The sequence below is a fragment of the Pinus tabuliformis genome, chromosome 1_2 (genome assembly GCF_031772625.1).
Source record: "Pinus tabuliformis cultivar Carrire ecotype Pingquan chromosome 1_2, CPIR1, whole genome shotgun sequence".
NCBI classification, from domain to species: domain Eukaryota; kingdom Viridiplantae; phylum Streptophyta; class Pinopsida; order Pinales; family Pinaceae; genus Pinus; species Pinus tabuliformis.
This window is the reverse complement of record NC_142298.1, coordinates 432,925,125-432,936,235: the sequence shown is the minus strand read 5'-3', so window position 1 is coordinate 432,936,235 and position 11,111 is coordinate 432,925,125. Positions and strand designations below refer to the sequence as shown.

Sequence of the window (11,111 nt, the reverse complement as noted above, 5' to 3'; positions counted from 1 at the left end):
CCGAATGGACACTTGACTCCTCCTAAGGCGGATAACGAATCTCCTCTGGGAAGTAATATGAACAGAATCGATTCAGAACAGCTGAATTGGATGAGAATTGGCAGGACATTTGCGTTTCAATAGGAAACTCTACATAAAGGGATCTAAATTGCACAAATTGAGACAGGTTTTTCCGTTTTCAGTCAATTAAACATGCGAAGAAGTAGATTTCTACTCAAATTGCTTATAATCGAGGACAATCATCGACCTTTGTCAATATAATAAGTCTAAGGTGCCCATAGCTTGCCCAAATTGGCTGGATGTATAGAAATAGGAACGAGATTTGCCTTGACGGGGACGATTGCAAGGTGATAAGAGACATGTGTTCGCATCTAAGCCAAAGATATAGACAAACTAAGGGAAATAGAAGTTCTATCCATTAATTTGACAGCTGATTGCTTGCCCTTTTAATGTTTCGGGCCGCTAATTATATGAAAGTCAATTATATGAAAGAAGGCATGCAGACAAGTGTGGAAGCTATCCTCCTGGTACAGGAGCACAACCATCCCCATATACTGTTACTGCAAATTGGAAACACCTTTTGTAAGTTTCCTGGAGGATGCTTAAAGCCTGGTGAAAATGAAATTGAAGGCTTGAAGCGTAAACTGTCAAGCAAACTTGCTGCAAATTCAAGTACTCTTCAACCGGACTGGCAGATTGGAGAGTGTGTTGCTGTATGGTGGAGACCTAATTTTGAGACATTGATGTATCCTTATTGTCCACCCCACATTACAAAACCAAAGGAATGCAAGAAGCTTTTTCTTGTTCATCTATCCGAGAGAGAATATTTTGCAGTCCCCAAAATCTGAAACTGCTCGTTGTTCCACTGTTTGAGCTCTACGATAATGTGCAGAGATATGGTCCGGTTATCTCAACTATTCCACAGCAGTTGTCGACCAGAATTACTTGCTTAACGTTTCAACTCCTTCATGGATTAATAATTTTGGCAGCATTTTTTTTTTTTTGTAAATGCACATCAGGAATGTTGAATCTTCAAAAAAGGTTAACGTAGGTCCAAACAGAACCCATCACGCTTCTACTATGTATATAAATATAGAGCATAGTTAATGAAACAATACGCCAGAGTAATACACATATCACAAACTAGTTGCAACTCAAGGTTGAACACATAAGCACACCATTTAAACAATAGACACACCACTCTAAGCAACCACAAGGTTTCAACCAAATGCACATAGGTCCAACTCACATATCTCAATCAAATCCAGATTTCACCTTCACGTCAGGTTCACCACATGTGTAGACAAGCTCGCAGGGGTTTTGACCACAACTAATTCATTCACAAAAACAAACGCATATATTCAACACTCAAATCGACCACATCTGTTGCATTCTCACATTGGTATCAACATTGTTATCAAATTTTCATTCCACAGACTTCAGGGTTCAACGCACTCACATCAATTTTGGACCTGCGCTCACTGAAGATGTTCAATGCTGCTCCAAGGCTCCAAATTCATGGCAGGACATTAATTGAATGGAGTAAATAGATCCTTGGACTTCGACCTCTAACAGAGCATTCACAGATCCAGAAATTTCAGCGCATCATTCATGGAGGAGAACGTTCCTGCCATCAGAAGATCATCAAGAGGAGGCATACAACGTAACTGTTATGAGAACGAACAGTGGATAGCATAACTGTTATGACAGCATAACTGTGAGTATTATGGAAGGCGTTATATATATTAGAATATTTCTATAAATAGGGAAATGGCAGACAAATTATAGAAAATTTGAAAATACCCAGGCCTAAACTTGGCTCACAGTAATTATGCAAGGTAGGAATATGCCTGCTTCTCTGATACCATGTTAAACACACACATGGCTACAACAGAATATTAAAGATAAGCAGGAGAGTGCATTTATTATTAACAAATGATATACATTTATAGTACATGGTGTGACCCTTGGATTCATATTCCAAGTGGTCTCTTGGACTCCTTTTGGCTATTTAGTTTCCACACCAACCCTTAGAGGATTAGGTGTCCAACAATTTCAAACAGTTTGTCCAGCGTTGACTGAGGTTGTTTTGACCAGTTTTGACTGCGGTTTTGAAGGTAGAATTTCAATTTCCTTAGGTCTCATTGACTGGCATAGAAATCGAAGTTTTCTAGGCAGTTTGACCTGTGTTGACTGCAAGCCTGTTTGACCACAGGTTGACTGAGTTTGACCAGATTTTTTGTGACTGTTTTGGGTTGAATTTGACCATTGTTGGAGGCCGAGTTTGATTACCTTTGACTAAGATTCAAACGAGGTATTTTATTGATGTTTTGACCAGTGTTGAATTTCTGGTTAGGGTTGAAGTTTGACTGCAGTTGATTGTAGAATTTGACAGGGATGATTTGACTTTGTATTGAGCTAATCAATTTGAATTGTGTACTCTCTATCTACACTGAACTATTGAATAATAAGAAGAAGATTTGATCAAATTGTTTTCCCCATATTGGGGTTTTTCTTGGCATCCACCAAATCCAGTGTTCTCTTATCTTCTGCAATTTTGTTTTATGTTCTATCTGCATTTATTTTCAATGTGATTAATGGTTAATGTGATTGCTACTGGAAATAATTGGAAATTGTTATTGGGTTGCTAAAGGAAAATTGAAGTAAATTGTGCTAAGCATAGAACATACCATTGTTATCTAAAATTAACACACCAACATCCTTATAGGAGGAGTGAGAGGGGGTACATTCTAGACTAGTTCAGGAAAGTCAAGCCTGCTACTTTTAATGGGGAAGTGAAGAAATAAGAAGATGTGGAAGCATGGTTTTTTGGGATGAATGTTGTTCATATTGCTTGATTATTGAGAGAAAATTAAAGCCAAGATATCTACCTTTAGTCTCAAGGGAAAATCATATATCTAATGGGAAGATGTTAAGCATGTTAGAGGCATCGGGGAAGAGGAGTTGAGTTGGCGGGAGTTTAAAAGACTCTTCAAGAAGAAGTACTCGTCTGAGAGATATTATGATGGGAAGGCCAAGGAATCCTATGAGCTCAAGATGTTTCCATGACAGATAAAAAGTACATGACAAAATTTCTAGAGTTGTTGAGGTATGTGCCCTACCTCAAGGATGAGAAAATGAAGGTCTATAGGTTCATCAATGGATTTCCTTCAGCATTCAAAATTTGTATTGAGTATGATGAGCCTCGATCATTGGAGGAAGTCATCAGGAATTTGTAGAATTATTATGAGCATTCTAAGCGCAAACCTAATTTCAAGCGTGATTGGAAAGGTAATGAGAAGACAAAAGGAAAATGACCTAAGAAGTGAGGAAGATCGTAGGATGCAGGTGAGAAGGAAAATGTGGGACCTCATAGGAAGTTCAATGTAGCTGAGAGAGGAAATGGGTCTCAGCTTGAGGATCAACATAATAAAGGAGATGGAAAGAAATCTTTGAGGTGTTGAACTTGTGGTGTAGAGCATCACAAGAGGGATTGTCCATCACATCAGGGTGGTAGGCCTCAGATCTACAGTGCTCAGGAGGCACAAAAAATTGGATATGTAAACCAAAGTATTCCTCGGATATACGCAACAGTGGATAATAGGCAGGAAGATCATCATGCATTCATTATCGAGATGGAAGGTAATATTTGTGATCAAGTTGTTCCTATTTTGATTGATCCTAGATCTAAGTATAACTATATTAGTCCTGGCCTGGTGGATCAATTTTGGTTGAATAAAGAAGTGCATGCAGAATCTTGGTTGGTGCAGTTGGCTACAGGGACCAAGAGAAGAGTTCATCATTGGATGAGATCTTGTGAATTTGAGCTTAATGGTATGCCTACATCAGTGCATATAAATGTGCTTCCTTTGGGATCATATAACATGCTTATGTGTTGAAAATGCAACAAGATGATGGAGCTTAGTGGAAAGGAGTCGCCTTCACTAAGTGGGCCCGTAGGCTATTTTTGGCGCAAAGTCTATTTTTAGACTATGTCTATTTTTAGACATATGGATCATGGTCTATGAGTTGCAGGATGCTATTTGTGGATGATTGGTCATGTTGGTAAAAATAGATGGACTTCTACTTTTAGACATATGGGCGGAGTCTATTTTTAGACTGCTAGGCTAAAAATAGAACAGTCAATATTATTAGCTCTTAATATTATTTGGACTATAAACATTATCTTATCCTCTTGGAGCACTTCAGTTCGAGCTACGGATGTGGCACATGCAACTGCCAGAAAGAAATAAGCTTTTCTTATGGGTCAGTTGAGCTATTGCATGATGGACTTTAGTTAGAACTCAAGTGATTGAGTTTGGTGGAGTTGATTGAGGAGTTGATGGAGTTGTGTTTAGTTTGACTTAGTTGAACTAGTTGTATTTAGTCTAACTTCAGAATACACTAGTGATGAGTGATGTGAATTAATTATTAATTAATTCACTAATTATTAACTCATAAAGCAACTAAATAATACATCAGTTAACTCATTGCATGGACAGTTCAGTGGAGACAAGTGTTAGAGGTGGGTGAAAGAGTGAGACTGCTATCAGTTGTGACTATAGTTGTGCATGAGATTTGCACAATCATTGATGGAGATTGCCAATGAGGATTGCATAGTACAACAAAAGGAAATTTAAGCTTGGATCATTCCTATTCTCACTTTGGATTACGTAGTAGAGGCAGGCAAACAGCGGAGGAGATTTGAACCTGTGACTTGATTCAGATCTGAGCTAGTTTGTGTGTAGCAGGTGGAGACAGTACTGAGTACTTGTGAGGAGTATTGTACTATGTATTGTTACATGTTCTCTATCATTATAATATACATATAGTTGGGGGTTTTCAGCTGTATGTTTTCCCCAGTACATACTGTGTTAATGTGCGCATGAAATTGATGTTTCATTGTTTTTAATTCCGCAAATTTGATGATCAACGTAGAGGAGGTTATGTATTATGCATGCATTCCGCAATAGTGTATAATCAGGATAATCTCTGTGAATAAGTGTCATATTATTCAAAATTTCTACATTATGTGCATGGACTGTTTGTTCATTCATATGACCAAGGTAGGCTACTATGACAAGGCCATTAAGTGCATGGATAATGGTGGAGAAAAGAGAATCTTTAAGGGAAAGAAGAAGCCTACATCAATGAGAATGGTTATAGTTATGCAGGAAAAGCGCAGTTGTAGGAAAGGATGTGTATTGTTTGCAGTTCATATTTCTACTGACAAAGAGAAAGAGGATGAGGATGATGAAGTCCTGAGGAAGTATCTTATTTTGTAGCAATTTCAGGATGTGTTTCCTACATAGATTCCATAGTTACCACCTCATTGGGAGGTCGGCTTTTATATTGAGTTGATGCTAGGAGCAATACCAACATCTAAGGCAACATACAGGATGAGTACTTTGAAGTTGGTGGAACTGAAGTTGCAGCTTAAGGAGATGCTTGATAAGGGGTAAATTAGGTTGAGTGTATCCCCTTAGGGTTCACCTATGTTGTTTGTAAATAATAAGGATGGTACTCGTATATTATGCATTGATTATAGGCATTTGAACAAGGTGACTATCAAGAACAAGTATCCATTGTCGTAGATTGATGACTTGTTTGATTAGCTAAAGGGAGTAGCAATGTTCTCAAATATTTATTTGAGATCATGATATCATGAGGTGCGCATCAAAGAATAAGAAAACTACAAGATTGCATTTCGTACAAGGTATGGGCATTATAAGTTCATGGTGGCTCCTTTTGGTCTTACCAATGCTCTAACCACCTTCATGTGTTTGATGAACAATGTGTTGCGTCCTTACCTAGGTAAGTTTGTGATAGTCTTTGTTGATGATATATTGGTATATTCAAAGAATGATGAGGAGCATGCAGAACTCCTAGAAACAGTGTTGAGATTGTTGAGAGAGCATCAATTGTATGCCAAGCTCATCAAGTGTAGTTTATTTCAGTCTCAAATGGGACATGTTGTTTCCAAGGAAGGGATAACAGTGGATCTAGATAAGATTAAAGATATCGTGGAGTGGACAGCTCCAAGGAAAGTGGATGAGGTCAGATCGTTCATGAGACTAGTAGGTTATTACTGGAAGTTCATCATGAACTTCTCTAAGATTGGCTACTCTATTACATATTTGTATATGAAGGGAAAGAAGTTTAAATAGAATGAGGAGTGTGCAACTAGTTTTGAGCAGTTGAAGCATTTGCTTAAAAATGCTTTGGTTTTAAAGATTGTAGATCTAGATGAGTTTATGGTTTGTACAGATGCTTACAAGGAAGGACTTGGTGGAGTCCTAATGCAGGAAGGACAGGTGGTTTTCTATGAAACAAGGAAGCTGAATGAGCACGAACAGAATTATGTGACTCATGATCTTGAGTTGGAAACTATGATTCATGCATTGAAGATCTGTAGACATTATCTTATTGGTAGAAGGTTCATCTTGATGAGTGATCACAGTGGATTGAGGTACTTGTTTGACCAACCCAATTTAAATGCCAGGAAAGCTAGATGGTTGGATACCCTCAATGACATTAATTTTGAAAGTGCATCAAGGGAAAAGAGAACAGGATTGCAGATATTATCAGTAGGAGAGGGCAGGTGAATCAAATTTTAGTTGTGAGCTCTTACGGGACAAATTCACAAGAGAAAATCTTACATGTAGGTCAGCTGTTGGCTTATATGGGCCTGACCCAGGTTCAGAAGAGTTATTTAGCCAAACAAATCTCGCAGCTATCCGCCCTTTCGGCAACAGCCCGTGAAGCGCGGACTGGGGTCTCACCCGAGGTAGCAGGGGAGGGTGCTGGAACCAGGTTTCTGCACCCTTGGGATGTCTTGATGTGGTCTAGAAGGTTCGCTCACCGTTTTGTGGCCTCGCGCCACTCTGCTCCACGTAGTTCTAAACCCAGGAAACTCCTTAATACTTATTAATGCACTGTTATAGATTAGATCTACTTTTTATGGTCCTTAAGCAAACATTTAACATAAATAACTAGTTCACGCACCCAGAAAGATACAGATTTGCATAAACTCATAACAGAAGCATGCGCGCATAGATTAAACAGTTATATTAACCATAAATTAGCCAGATCTACAATAATTCAGATTTAACACAGAATTTCAGAATCAACTTATCTCTATTCAATTCCTTTACTAATACATCCAGATCCACCCTGCGCACTCAGTTGCAGGGGTCCGTGCACACAGCTGCGGACTCTACTAGGCCTCTGTGCACACAGCTGCAGAGCCTCTATCTACCTACCAACACCCTTGACTTGGACTTATAGACGCTTCAAGACTTTTCTTCTCAAAAACCCATTACATTTCAGATCCAAAGTACATCCCAACAGCTACCTTCTACCCATAGAGCCTCGCTCTATTTATACATTCCTATGGTCCACGGACCATGGGCAAGCCGACTTACTTCCTATTATTCTATATTATTTCTTGGGCGGACAACCCTTTGACTCGACTTATTTACAATTCGCACTTCGCGGAGTCTTTACCATACCTTTCCCAAAATTGCAGGCTTTGAGCCCCAAAATTGTTACGTAGGCCCTCTACTACCCAACAGTCCCCCAACACAATCATCGTGACTCGTCCCGAGTCACTCAGCCGGTGTGAAAATCTTCGCGCGGAGGTCAGACAACAATTTATGTGCTTCGCTGGTACTTGCAACAAACTCATCCGCAATCTGTTGTACTCGTTCAACGCGTGTCGCCAACACATCAGTCTCTGTCGTAGCTTTTGCGCCAGGTGCATATTTTGCCTGCATGTGTGCCACCTTGTGCTCAATGGTGGTGGAAACCGCGAATGCCTCATCAATCCATGGCTGGAGACGTTCTTTAATCACTGCTTCTTTCTAGCGGGCAGCATTAGCTTGGATTTTCAGAGCCTAGGCCTCCTTCATCTTGGCCAAGTGCTGCATGACCACAATTGTCTGCGCAATCCCTCTGGTATTATCATAGGCTTGTTGGAGCTCTCTTGCCTTGGTTTCCAGTCGTTGTAGGGTAGGATCTTCCTGGAGTGAAGTGAGTATAATAAGTGACTGAGTCAACAAGTCAGTGCATTCCTTCATGGAACGTGTGATCTTTTCCCGGCTAGAGCTAATGATGCTTTTGCACTGCTCGGTGACCTCTGGTGGCGTCGAAGGCTATGCCTACAGCTTCAGCTCTGCAATCTGCAAACTGAGCTCTAATTGAATCTTTGCAGCCTCCTCCTTTGCTTCACAGAACCCACTGGCGAGCTTCTGGATTCGTATGCCAACAGGTAAGTCAGCCGCAACCTCTAGCTCAAGGGCACATGAACATGCTTCCCCTACCAATTTCTCCACTTGTTGACTCTGTGCAATGGCTTCGTCCCGTTGGAGGCTCAACTGTTCTATATTAATTCTCTGTTCGCTGAGTACCTGTTCCGCGTGCCTCTCCCTAGCGTGGAGCTCTATCGTGGCACTGTCCTGGAGCTGGTACAAGCTTTCGCGTGAGAGGGTAGCCAAATTGAGTCCTAGCCCTGTAAGCCGTCCTACCACAACTCTGTCCTCCTCATTTTCTGTTATCAATGCTCCTGCTGGAATCGTGATAGTATGAGCTAGTTGGGCCTTCAGCAGCTACTCAGTGGCTGACATACCTGTAACCCCATGAGTAGCGGTGGTTCCCGTCTGCGCTACCCGTGTCCCAAGTTCTTGTAGCTACGTGTGGAGCTCCCCCAACACAATCTGTTGCTCTGACATGGCATCGTCGATTGCATCCCGAGTGGCTTCGCGAACGGTGTCCCCTATGTCACCTAGGTCGCCCTCAGTCAAGGTGGTCAGTTCTCCGTCCCATTTAGATGCCTTGGCCTTCTTCTGTGGCTTTGTCGACGTTTTAAGGGCACACCCGTGGTGGTTGATGGTGTTCCTTCCGTCCCTCTCTCCGTGGCCGACTCTGTGGGCACCTTCTGACGGCTTTCATGTGTTGCAGCCACTCCAGCTAGTGGTTTGGTTGTCGAAGTTTGTGCTTCCCAGGTCGCTCGAACTTCCGCAGCATGTTGTTCGTTGTGCTTCTTCTATGCGCGCGCTTCGCTTCAGCCTTCTGTTTCCTGATGGCAGCCTCATCGCACCCCACCGCATCGGGTCTGTGCCATTCCAGTGGCCAAGTATCCAATACTACATCGATAGCTTCATCAATGGCAATGAAAGGAAGTGTAGTCCATGTTTGGTCGGGGTCCTTGCACACCCGGATGTAGACAAAGTGCATGTCTGCTTTAAACTCAGCTATATGCTTCACACTGTCATAGATTTCGGTGGACAACCAGGGTTGCTAGGTGACCCAGTGTCGAACGTCTGCCTCCATCAATATCCAAAAAATCTTGATGCCCAGGATTCTTTCAGCATCCCTGGTTGCCCAAAGCGACGCAAATCTGGCGGCTTCTGGCCAATCCTGGTCCAAGGAGGGAAACTGACTGTCTTCAGGTAGGTCAGTGGTAACCAGTACAATGGACAATAGTAGCCATGCATAGTGGAAGGTCTTTCCCTCCTCTTGGACCTCCCTACAGTTGGTCAAGAATTCTTCACAAAGGAACTGCGCCCAATTGAATTGTTCTCCAGCTGCGCATTCCTCAGCTAGCGCAATGACGATCGCTGGAACCTCGGTGCCGCGGCATTTCCACATCACTTTCCTGGCTAGCAACTGGGTAGCAATGCGGACTGCTCTATCCGAGATACTATCAATAACGTACCCTCGCTGCCCTTTCTCCAGCTTATATTTCTTTTTCAGGGCTTCGTTCATTGTCACATCGCCGCTCTTATCGACAATTTCCCGAGGGTCTCTTCCTTCGCAGGGAAGCAGTGAGATCCTATGTATGAGTTCGGTTGTGATTTGGATGGGTTGGCCAAGCCATAAGTATCTGTCATGCACCAGACACAGCAACTGTCTGATGACCAAGATTGTAATAGGGGGCCGGAGAAAGTGGGGAATGGACAGGAGACAGAGCAACCCAGTGTTCTCCACCTTTCACAGCCATTCCTTTGGCTGAAGTGTCGTAACCATCCCTTCCACGCTCTGCTCCATCAATTCGCTAGTCGCCAAATGGGGAAATTTTGTTGTATCTGCAAGGTCCCAGTCTTCAAATTTCATCATCGCAATACGGCCAGTCACCATGCTTTCAACCGGAACCCCTTTCGGAAGAGACAGGGTGGTGATTATATTGTCAACGTCATCCAAATTGGTAGGGACCTTAGCCTTCCCTTTGCTTGGAGGAACATACTTGGGATGGTGCACTGGCTAGACAGTTTCCTCGTCGGGGTTTATTTCTTCGACATATGTCAGGGATCCCTCATCCTCCTCGTCGCTTTCAATGGTAACAGTTTTTCCCTTTTCTTCCATTGTGAGCTTGCTAAAGCGCGGATTTCGCGGCGACCGCCTCACTAGTCCTAGTATCTGGGGGTCCTTTTTGGTCCGTGGCATCCTGGGTGATTTAGGGAGTTTGGCTGCCTGCGGTGTGGGATTCTGTGGACTCTCTATGGTAGGGTTTATTGACCTGAGGAATGACTCTCGGTATTCCTTTGGCAGTGCCTGAAACCATGGGCTTTCCTTCAATACTTTGTCATTCATCTTGCTCCTTTCGGCCGGAACCCAGGGTGTCCAATTCTTCACAAGATCAAACTTTGTGGTATGCCCCTTTGCTTGCTTGATATATATGATTTCAAATTCAAAATCAGCCATTTGCCCCCCTCATGGCTCATTAATGTGAATTTGGTGGTTATCCTTACGCCTTAATTGCCCGCCGCCCGCTCCTCTGTGTCTTAAATGGTACATCTTGTCATGAATAGTACCTGCAACGGTCACCTTCCATTCTCTCCCCGCGGCAGCATAGCCCCTGGTGCGCAGGTGCATCCTATGCAGTTGACCGTCCATGCACAGCTTTTCTGCAGCCTATTTTATAGTCCCACGCCCTCTTCCAACTGCGTGGAGCGCTAGGACTGGGCCTTCTACAGATAGTCAGGTGGTCGCACCCATCGTGTGAGCCTTCCGCTTCCCTACTAGCCCGGGCTGCGAGCACCATTCGCATTCCTTTGAGTCTGATGGTGTATCGCAATCTGTGTTTCCGTGTGCCCTAGGGTGCAGGCGCAACC

The 11,111-nt window shown here is 42.7% G+C and overlaps 1 pseudogene; it reads left to right on the top strand.

Moving 5' to 3' along the window:
• Positions 1–470: 470 nt before the first annotated feature.
• On the top strand, positions 471–1,051 carry LOC149206211 (pre-mRNA cleavage factor Im 25 kDa subunit 2 pseudogene; annotated as a pseudogene).
• Positions 1,052–11,111: the final 10,060 nt, after the last annotated feature.